Here is a 9,608-nt window from a genome sequence, read left to right on the forward strand (position 1 = left end):
GTGCTTCAAAGGACAGACTTTCAAAATGTTTGATCTTAATAATCCCATGCTGTGAGTAGACTGATTACTCTTCAGTTTGTAAATATAAGTGGGCTATGTGAAATTTATCAACCGATTAAGGTGAAATTTATCAACCGATTAAGGTGAAATTTATCAACTGATTAAGATTTTTGAGCTTCAGTTATGGATGACAATGATCTCAATTCAACTTTATTTACCCCCATCATGATATGCAGGGTGTGTAGACAAAAGCATTTTATCAGCTATCTATATGAGAGGATCAACACTGTAATAATTCATGTGATCCAAAATGGGCAAAAGCAAAAGACTAGTTTCCCTTCAAGAAGAAAAATTTCAGACCTATGAAAAGGACTACAATACTAATTTTAAAAATTGTATTAGAAGCATTCATAATGTCAGCAAAATTGCTACAACTTTTTTGCAATTAGAGTGATATTCAGTTAACAGAACAACTATTTCATATAAGCTGCACCAGAGACAACTGAAGATGAAAAAACTACCATCCCCATATATAACTAATTTGTGCTGTGCACCAACAAGAACCTGCTTTAAATTCCCATGCCAATTTACAACCTCCGTACCATACCAGGCAGTTTGTGGCCATCTAAAGACACATTTGGTAGTGGGATAACTACACACACACACACACACACACACACACACACACAAAGACACTGTAAGGTTTAAAAACAAATTATGTACAGCTTATATTTTAATTTTTTTCCTTTAAAAGGAGTGAGTTGTGTACATGGGGCTTAAATGTTTTATAGACAATAAAAAAATGGCTAGAACCAACTTATTCATCATTATTACCTTTTTAATTTTCATATTCCTCATTTTGTCCTCTTCCTTCTTTTTCTTGCTTTTTTCAGCCTTGATGGCTCTCTTTTTTGCAGCATCAGGCTTTCCTTTACCTCCAAATGCAGCAATATCCTTTTCATGTTTTTCCTTCAGCTTCACAGCCTTCTTTTCATAAGGGTGCTTGTCATCTTCAGCAGTGTAATTCCACATCTCTCCCAGTTTTTTTGCAATATCACTAATTGATAGGCCAGGATGTTCTTTGATTTTTGGGCAATCCTCAGAAGAGAACATGAAAAATGCCAAAGGAGGGCTCTTGGGTGCATTAGGATCTTTGAACTTCATTTTGGTCTCTGCTTTTGGAGGGATATAGATTTTAATTTCTCTTTCATAATGGGCCATGTCCACCCTTACTGAGTCTTCAAATTTTCGTTTCTTTTTAGCAGACAAGGTCTTCCACCTCTCTGAGCACTTCTTAGGAAACTCTGAGAAGTTGACTGAAGCATCTGGGTGCTGCTTCTTGTACTCCTCCCAGGAAGTTTGCACAAAGATTGCATATGATGTGATGACATTTCAACTTTCAGCTTGTTAGGATCTCCTTTGCCTATGTTATTTTTCCTCAGCAAGGCAGAATCACCCAGTGCCTGTTTGGCTCTCACCTGCCCTGGAGCTGTCTCTATGGAGCTCAATGTACTGCAGTGGCTGTGAGAGTGGGAGCCAGATGCAGCCTCCTCGCTCTCTCCACTCTGTAACCTGAACTTTTTCTTAAAACCCATGGAATCACTCATGTTGCTTTGCACAGTCTCTTCTTAACTTGTTCATTAACAACATGTTCAATACATATAGGCCCACCTCATTCCATAGTTGTTCTATTGATTGCTTTTTCCTGAGGCCTAAACAAAGAAGATAGCTAGAGTTGGAACTCACTTTCCTCATTTATACAATGAGAAAAATAACAAATCTTAAGCTTGTTACTAATACTGTTATGAAGATTAAGCCAATGCATGTAAGGTATTTAGAATGGTGTCTCACAGATAGTAAGCATGAAATAAGTATTGACATTTCTTGTTAGTTTTTTCAACCTTCCAATCCAAGGAATGAGACTAACTCACATTTAAAAATAATGAGTCCAATCCAGATATTACAATAGTGATAATAGCAGCAGCTAACACTTATCTGGCACAATATATGCCATGAGTTGTTATAAAATCTTTGTGTGTGCAAACATACCTCATTTTATAGCACTTTACTTTATTGCATGTCACAGACACTGCGTTTTTTACATATTGAAAGTTTGTGGGAACTCTGTATCAAGCAAGTATATTTGTGTCATTTTTCCAGTAGCATGTGCTTACTTCATGTCTCTGTCACAATTTGGTAATTCTTGGAATATTTCAAAGTTTTTCATTATTATGTCTGTTATGATGATCTGTTATCAGTGATCTTTGATGTTACTATTGTAATTGATTCAGGGTACCATAAGCTGTACCCATATAAGACAGTGAACTTAATAAATGTTGTATGTGTTCTGACTGCTCCAACTGATCATTTCCCCATCTCTCTTCCCCTTCTTGGGACTCCCTACTTCCTGAGACACAATGATATTAAAATTAAGCCAATGAATAACCCTACAGTGGCCCCCAAGTGTTCAAGTGGAAGGAAGAGAATCACGTTTCTTACTTTAAATCAAAAGCTATACATGATTAAGCTTAGTGAAGGAGGCCTATCAAAAGCCAAGACAGGCCAAAACTAGGCTTCTGGCATCAAAGAATAAGCCAAGTAGTGAATGCAAAGGAAAAGTTATTGAAGAAAATTAAAAGTACTACTCCAGTGAACATATGAATGATAAAAAAGCAAAACAGCTTTATTGCTGATATGAAGAAATTTTGAGTGTCTGGATAGAAGATCAAACAAGCCACTGCATTCTCTTAAGCCAAAGCCTAACCCAGAGCAAGGCATGGACTCTATTCAATTTTAGGAAGGCTGAGAGAGGTAAGGACTCTGCAGAAGAAAAGTTTGAAGTGAGAAGAGGTTGACTCATTAGGTTTAAGGAAAGAAACCATCTCCATAAAATAAAAGTGCAAGGTGAAGGAGTAAGTGCTGATGGAGAAGCTGCAGCAAATTATCCAAAAGATCTGGCTAAGATTATTGATGAAGATGGCTACACTAAATAACAGATTTTTAACATCGACCAAAAAGCCTTATATTGGAAGAAGATGCCATCTAGGTCTTTCATAGCTAGAGAGGACTCAATGCCTGGCTTCAAAGCTTCAAAGGACAAGCTGACTCTTTCATTAGGGGCTAATGCAGCTGGTGACTTTAAGTTGAAGCCAGTGCTTATTTACCATTCCCAAAATCCTAGGGCCCTTGAGAATTATGCAAAATCTACTTTGCCTGTGCTCTATAAGTGGAACAACAAAGCCTTTATGATAGCACATCTGTTTATAGCATAGTTTACTGAATATTTTAAGCCTACTGTTGAGAACTACTGCTCAGAAAAAAAGATTCCTTTCAAAATATTAGTGCTCATTGACAATGCACCTGGTCATGCAAGGGCTCTATGGAGATGTACAAGGGGACTCATGTTATTGTCATGCCTGCTAACACAATATGATTCTGCGGCCCATAGATCAGCAGTAATTTTGACTTTCAATCTTATTATTTAAGAAACACATATAGCTACCATAGATAGTGATTCCTCTGATGGATCTGAGCAAAGTAAATTGAAAACCTTCTGGAAAGAATTCACCATTTTAGATGCTTTTAAGAACATTCATGATTCATTGGAGGAGGTCAAAATATTAACATTAACAGGAGTTTGGAAGAAGTTGATTTCAACCATTGTGGATGACTTTGAGCAGTTTAAGACTTCTGTGGAGAAAGTAAGTGAAGATGTAGCAAAACAGCAAGAGATTAGAATTAAAAGTGGAGCCTGAAGATGTCACTGAATTGCTGCAATCTCATGATCAAACTTGAATGGATGAGGAGTCACTTCTTATGGATAAGCAAATAAAGTGGTTTCTTAAGAAGTGGAATCTACTCCTGGTGAAGATCCTGTGAACATTATTAAAATAACAGAAAATGATTTAGAATATTACATAAACTTAGTTGGTATAGCAATAGCAGGATTTCAGAGGATTCACTCCAAATTTTGGAAGGAATGTGGGTAAAATGCTATCAAACACCATCTCATGCTATAGAGAAATCTTCTGTGAAAGAAATAGTTGATGTGGCAAACTTCTTTATTGTTTATTGTAAGAAATTGCCACAGGCATCCCAGCCTTCAGCAACCACCACGGTGATCAGTCAGCAGCCATCAACACTGAGGCAAGACCCTTCATCTCCACAATGATTACAACTTACTGAAGGCTCAGGTGATTGTGAGCATTTTTTTTAGCAATAAAGTATTTCTTAATTAAGGTATGTACATTGTTTGTTAGACATAATGCTATTGTATACTTAATTGACTACAATATTAGTGTAAACATACCTTTTATATGGGCAGGGAAGCCAAAAAATTTGTGTGGCTTGCTTTGCTGAAATATTCACTTTATTGTGGTGGTCTGGAACCAAACCTGTAATATCTCCAAGGTAGGCCTGTATTAAGACTTTAAATCCTCATAAACACCCTATGTGGTAAATTTGATCTTTCTCACTTTACAGATGAGAAAACTGAGATACAGAGTGACCAGCTGTGATCACCATACCAAGTTGGAAGAGATGGTATGTTATTGGGCTGTCATCAAGACTCCTTCTATGTGAGCTGTTGCTGACCATGCTCTTTACATTTCTGTCTGGTAGAACATCCTCTTCCAATCCAAGGGGATTACAACATCACTTTTGGGAGGGCTGCAAGTCCCAAATGGGTACCAGAAAAGCTGAGAAATAAGTACAGGCAACCAGGTTATTGTTCAGATTCCTGTATTCCTATGTTACTAGGATGCTTAGGTCCTTGAGTGATATTACTAAGAAGTAAATGGCAGGCCTCCATGACTTGTTGGTTCTGAGGGAGAAAATAAGACCAAGGTAGAATTGAATTTTGTACCCTGTGTAGTACCACCTCTAAATACATGAAACCCAGAGCACGAAACGGTCCTGTGGGGTCAATGATAAATTTGTCTTTGGTTGTATTAAGTTTAAGGAACTGGTAAGATGTCTAGGAATAAAGGTGTTTCTGGTGGTTAAAATACCAATCTAGGATGTAGAAGATAAGTCAGAACTGGAAATATCTGATAATTGAAGCTGTGGAGGTATATGAAACCATAGTTAAAGAGAGTTATAAGAAGGTAGTTAAATGTGGAGCATCAGAGGGGGCTGTACATTTAAGAAGGGAGTGAGTACCAATGTTGAATGCTACTGACAGGTTGTGGAGAAGAGCTGTGAGAACTGAAGAAAAATGATTATGTTTTATTAAGAAGTTTAAAATGGTGGGAATAAAACCTAGCTTATGAGACATTGAAGAGTGAGGAAGATGTGGAAGTAGATGCATTAGTATGGATAATTATTTCCTGATACTCTAATTATCTTCATAGTATTTGCCCATACCTGACAAGTTATACTTCTATATTTGTTTGTTGTTTGAATCCCACTAGCAACTAAGGCAGGGAGTTTTGTCTGTTTTGTTCATAAATGTGTCTGGTATATCTAGAACAGTTCCTGGCAAATAGACAATAGCCCTCAACAGATATCTGGTGAATGAATGTAGTAAGTTTGGTAGATAAGAAATGGAGAAAGGTGATGTGTTAATTAAAACGTGTTATAGATAAAATAGGGTCATTTTTGGCCAACATTTTAATATGAACATTCTTCTTTTTTGGAGACAGGGTCTCACTCTGTCATCCAGGCTGAAGTGCAGTGTCATGATCATGGCCTCAATTTCCTGGTCTCAAGCAATCCTCCTGCTTCAGCCTCCCAAGTAGCTGGGACTACACACATGTGTCACCATGCTCGGCTATTTTTTTTTTTTAATTTTTGGAAGAGATGAGGTCTTGCTATGTTGCCCAGACTGGTCTTGAACTCCTGGCCTCAAATGATCCTCCTATCTTGACTAATATGAACATTCTTAAACATACAGAAAGTTGAAAGAATGATAAATTGAATATCCATAAGCTCACTACCTAGATTCTACCAACAATGTTTTGCAATATTTGCTTTATTAGATATCCATCTCTCTATTCATCCTTCTGTCCATTCAACAGTCCAACTTATTTTGATTCATTTCAAAGAAAGTTTCATATCAGAATATTTCAACTCTGGATATTCTGGTATGCATGTAATGAACCAGAGATCAATATTTATACGTGCTTTATTCTTTCTTGAGGTAAAATTTATGTCAAGTGAGATGCGCAACTCACAACTGTACTATTGGCAAATTTTAACAAATACATACACCTCTGTAACTCAAGGCCCTATTAACATATAGAATATACCATGATTTAGAAGGTTTTTTTTTTGGTTCTTATTTTATAAAGGTTCACGTATCTTAAAATTCATCAACACTGAAATGTATAATTTAGTGTTTTTTAGTGTATTCAAAGAGTTGTGCAACCATCACCACTATTTCCAGAACATTTTTGTTACCCCAAAAGGAAACTCATAGTCAATCCCCATTTCCCCTTCCCCTCAGCCCCTGGCAAACACTATTATGCTTTTAGTCTCTATGGATTTGCCTGTTCTGGTTATTTCATATACATGGAATCATATAAAGTGTGTTGCCTTTTGTTTCTGGCTTCTTTCACTTAGCATAATATTTTTAAGGTCCATTTATGTTTAAGTATATATCAGTACTTTATTCCTTTTGGTTACTGAACAAGATTCCATTGTATAGATATGCCACATTTTTTAATCCATTCATTGGTTGATGGACTTTTTCTTCTACTTTTTGGCTATTGTAAATCATGCTGCTATAAAAATTCATGTATTAGTATTTGTTTTAACATATGCATTTATTTCTCCTGAGTATATACTATATACCTCATAACAGAACTGCTAGGTCATATGGTAACTCCATTCTTAAATTATGAGGAACTATAAAAACGTATTCCAAAGCAGCTGCATCATTATACATTCCCAATAGAAATGCATGAAGATCCTTATTTCTCCATATCCTCACCAATTTTCTTGTTGTCTGTCTTTTTATTTTAGCTGTACTGGTGGAGGTGAAGTGGTATTTTATTGTGGTTTTTGGTTCACATTTCCCAAATGAATAATGAAGCTGAGTTTCTTTCCCCGTGCTTATTGGTCATCTGTATAACTTCTTTTGAGAAAAATCTATACAGATCCTTTGTCCATTTTTAATTGGGTTATTTACCTTTTATTATTGAGTTGTAAGAACTCTTTACATGTTTTAGATACTAGATCATTATCTGATATTATTTATAAATATTTTCTCTCATTCCGTGGGTTTTTGTCTTGTGTATCTTTATGGCACGCACATTTTTAATGTAATGAAGTCTATCCAACTTATTTTTTCTTTAGTTGCTTGTATTTTTATGTCATATCTAAAAATCTATTACCTTATCTAAGGTTACAAAGGTTTACCACTATGTTTTTTCTAGGTTCTACAGTTTTAGGTTCAATATTTAGGTTTATGATACACTTTCAGTTAATTTCTATACAGAATGTAAGGTAGGGGTCCAAATTCACTCTTTCTATGTGGATATCTAGTTGTCCCAGCACTATTTTTTGAAAAGGCAGATCTTTCTTTCCTTTTTTTGTTTTTTGAGACGGAGTCTCACTCTCTCGCCCAGGCTGGAGTGCAGTGGCACCATCTCAGCTCACTGCAAGCTCCGCCTCCCGGGTTCACGCCAGTCTCCTGCCTCAGCCTCCTGAGTAGCTGGGACTACAGGCACCCGCCACCACACCCGGCTAATTTTTTTTGTATTTTTAGTAGAGACAGGGTTTCACTGTGTTAGCCAGGATGGTCTTGATCTCCTGACCTTGTGATCCACCGACCTCGGCCTCCCAAAGTGCTGGGATTATAGGCGTGAGCCACTGCGCTTGGCAGAAAAGACAGATCTTTCACACATTGAATGGTCAGGTCACCCTGGTTGAAAATCAGTTGACTATATGGGTTTATTTCTGGACTTTCAATTGTATTACATTATCTATATGTCTATCCATATTCCATTAACATACAATCTTGAATATTGTAGCATTGTAGTAAGTTTTAAAATTGGGATGTGTTGTCTTCCAATTTTGTTCTTCTTTTTCATGATTTTTAAAATTATTTAGATTCCTCTGCATTTCCGTAAGAGTTTTCAGAACAGGTTGACAGTTTCTACAAAAAAAAAAAAAAAAAAAAAAAGCCAGCTGCTATTTTGATAGGGATTGTGTTAAATCTATAGATCAATTTGAGAAGTAGCACCATCTTCACAATATTAAGTGTTCCAATCGATGAAAATGGAGTATCTTTCCATTTATTTAGATCTATATTTCAAAGTTTCTTTTACAGTTTTCAGTGTAGAAGTCATGTGCTTTTTTTGTTAAATTTATTCCCAATTATTTTATTTTTTTGATGGTATTGAAATGGATTCTTAAAAATTATCTTCAGATTGTTCATTGCTAGTAATAGAAAAACAATTTTTTTCACTTTGTTTTTTTAATGTATTATTTATTCATTTTTAGATGGAGTTTTGTTCTGTCGCCCAGGCTGGATGGAGTACAGTGGCGCCATCTTGGCTCAGTGAAGCCTCTGCCTCCTGAATTCAAACAATTCTCCTGCCTCAGCCTCTCCAGTAGCTGGGACTACAGGAACATGCCACCATGTCTGGATAATTTTTTGGTACTTTTTAGTAGAGATGGGGTTTTGCTATGTTGGTCAGTCTAGTCTTGAACTCCTGACCTCAGGTGATCTGCCCGCCTCGGCTCCCAAACTGCTCGGATTACAGGTGTGAGTCACTGTGCCCAGCCCTCTTTGGTTTTATAGCCTACAACTTTGTTAAACTCAATTATTGGCTCCAAATTTTTTGTGGATTTCTTAGGATTGTCTATATACAAGTTCGTCTCATCTGTGAATATAGTTTTATTTCTTCATTTACAATCTGGATGTCTTTTATTTCTCTTTTCTTGACTAATTACCCTGGCTAGAACCTCCAGTACAATATTAAAAAGAAGTGCTGGAGGCAGACATTCTTGTCTGTTCCTGTTCTTAAGGGGTAAGTATCCAGTCTTTCACAACTAAGTATTATGTTAGAAATACTTTTTTCATAGATGTCCTTTATTAGGGTGAGGGTATTTCCTTCTATTCCTAGTTTGATGAGGTTTTTAAAAATCATAAAAATGGGGCTGGGCATGGTGGCTCACGCCTGTAATCCCAGCACTTTGGGAGGCTGAGGCAGGCGGATTACCTGAGGTCAGGAGTTTGAGACCAGCCTGGCCAACATGGTGAAACCCCGTCTCTACTAAAAATACAAAAATTAGCTGGGCACCGTGGCAGATGCCTGTAATCCCAACTACCTGGGAGGCTGAGGCAGGAGAACTGCTTGAACTCGGGAGGCAGTGGTTGCAGTGAGCTGAGATTGCACCACTGCTCTCCAGCCTGGGTGACAGAATGAGACTCCGTCTCAAAAAAAAAAAAATCATAAAAATGGTGATAAATTTTGTTGAAAGCGTTTTCTGTGTCTATTGAGATGTTCATGTGATTTGTCATTTGTTTTATTACTGGGGTATATTATATTGGAGTTGATTTGCTGGATTCCTTAGCTGCTTTTAGTCATTCTAAAGGGCAAAAAAGAAATGCAAAAAAAGTGGCTTTGGTTTTGTTTTTTGCCTCCAGGTGGAAGGAAAAA

At 36.8% G+C, this 9,608-nt stretch overlaps 1 pseudogene; it reads right to left on the reverse strand.

Annotated features, from left to right (window-relative positions):
* Positions 1 to 838: 838 nt before the first annotated feature.
* LOC100442159 (high mobility group protein B1-like) lies at positions 839 to 1,607 on the reverse strand (annotated as a pseudogene).
* Positions 1,608 to 9,608: the final 8,001 nt, after the last annotated feature.

Source organism: Pongo abelii, chromosome X (genome assembly GCF_028885655.2).
Source record: "Pongo abelii isolate AG06213 chromosome X, NHGRI_mPonAbe1-v2.0_pri, whole genome shotgun sequence".
Classification (NCBI taxonomy): domain Eukaryota; kingdom Metazoa; phylum Chordata; class Mammalia; order Primates; family Hominidae; genus Pongo; species Pongo abelii.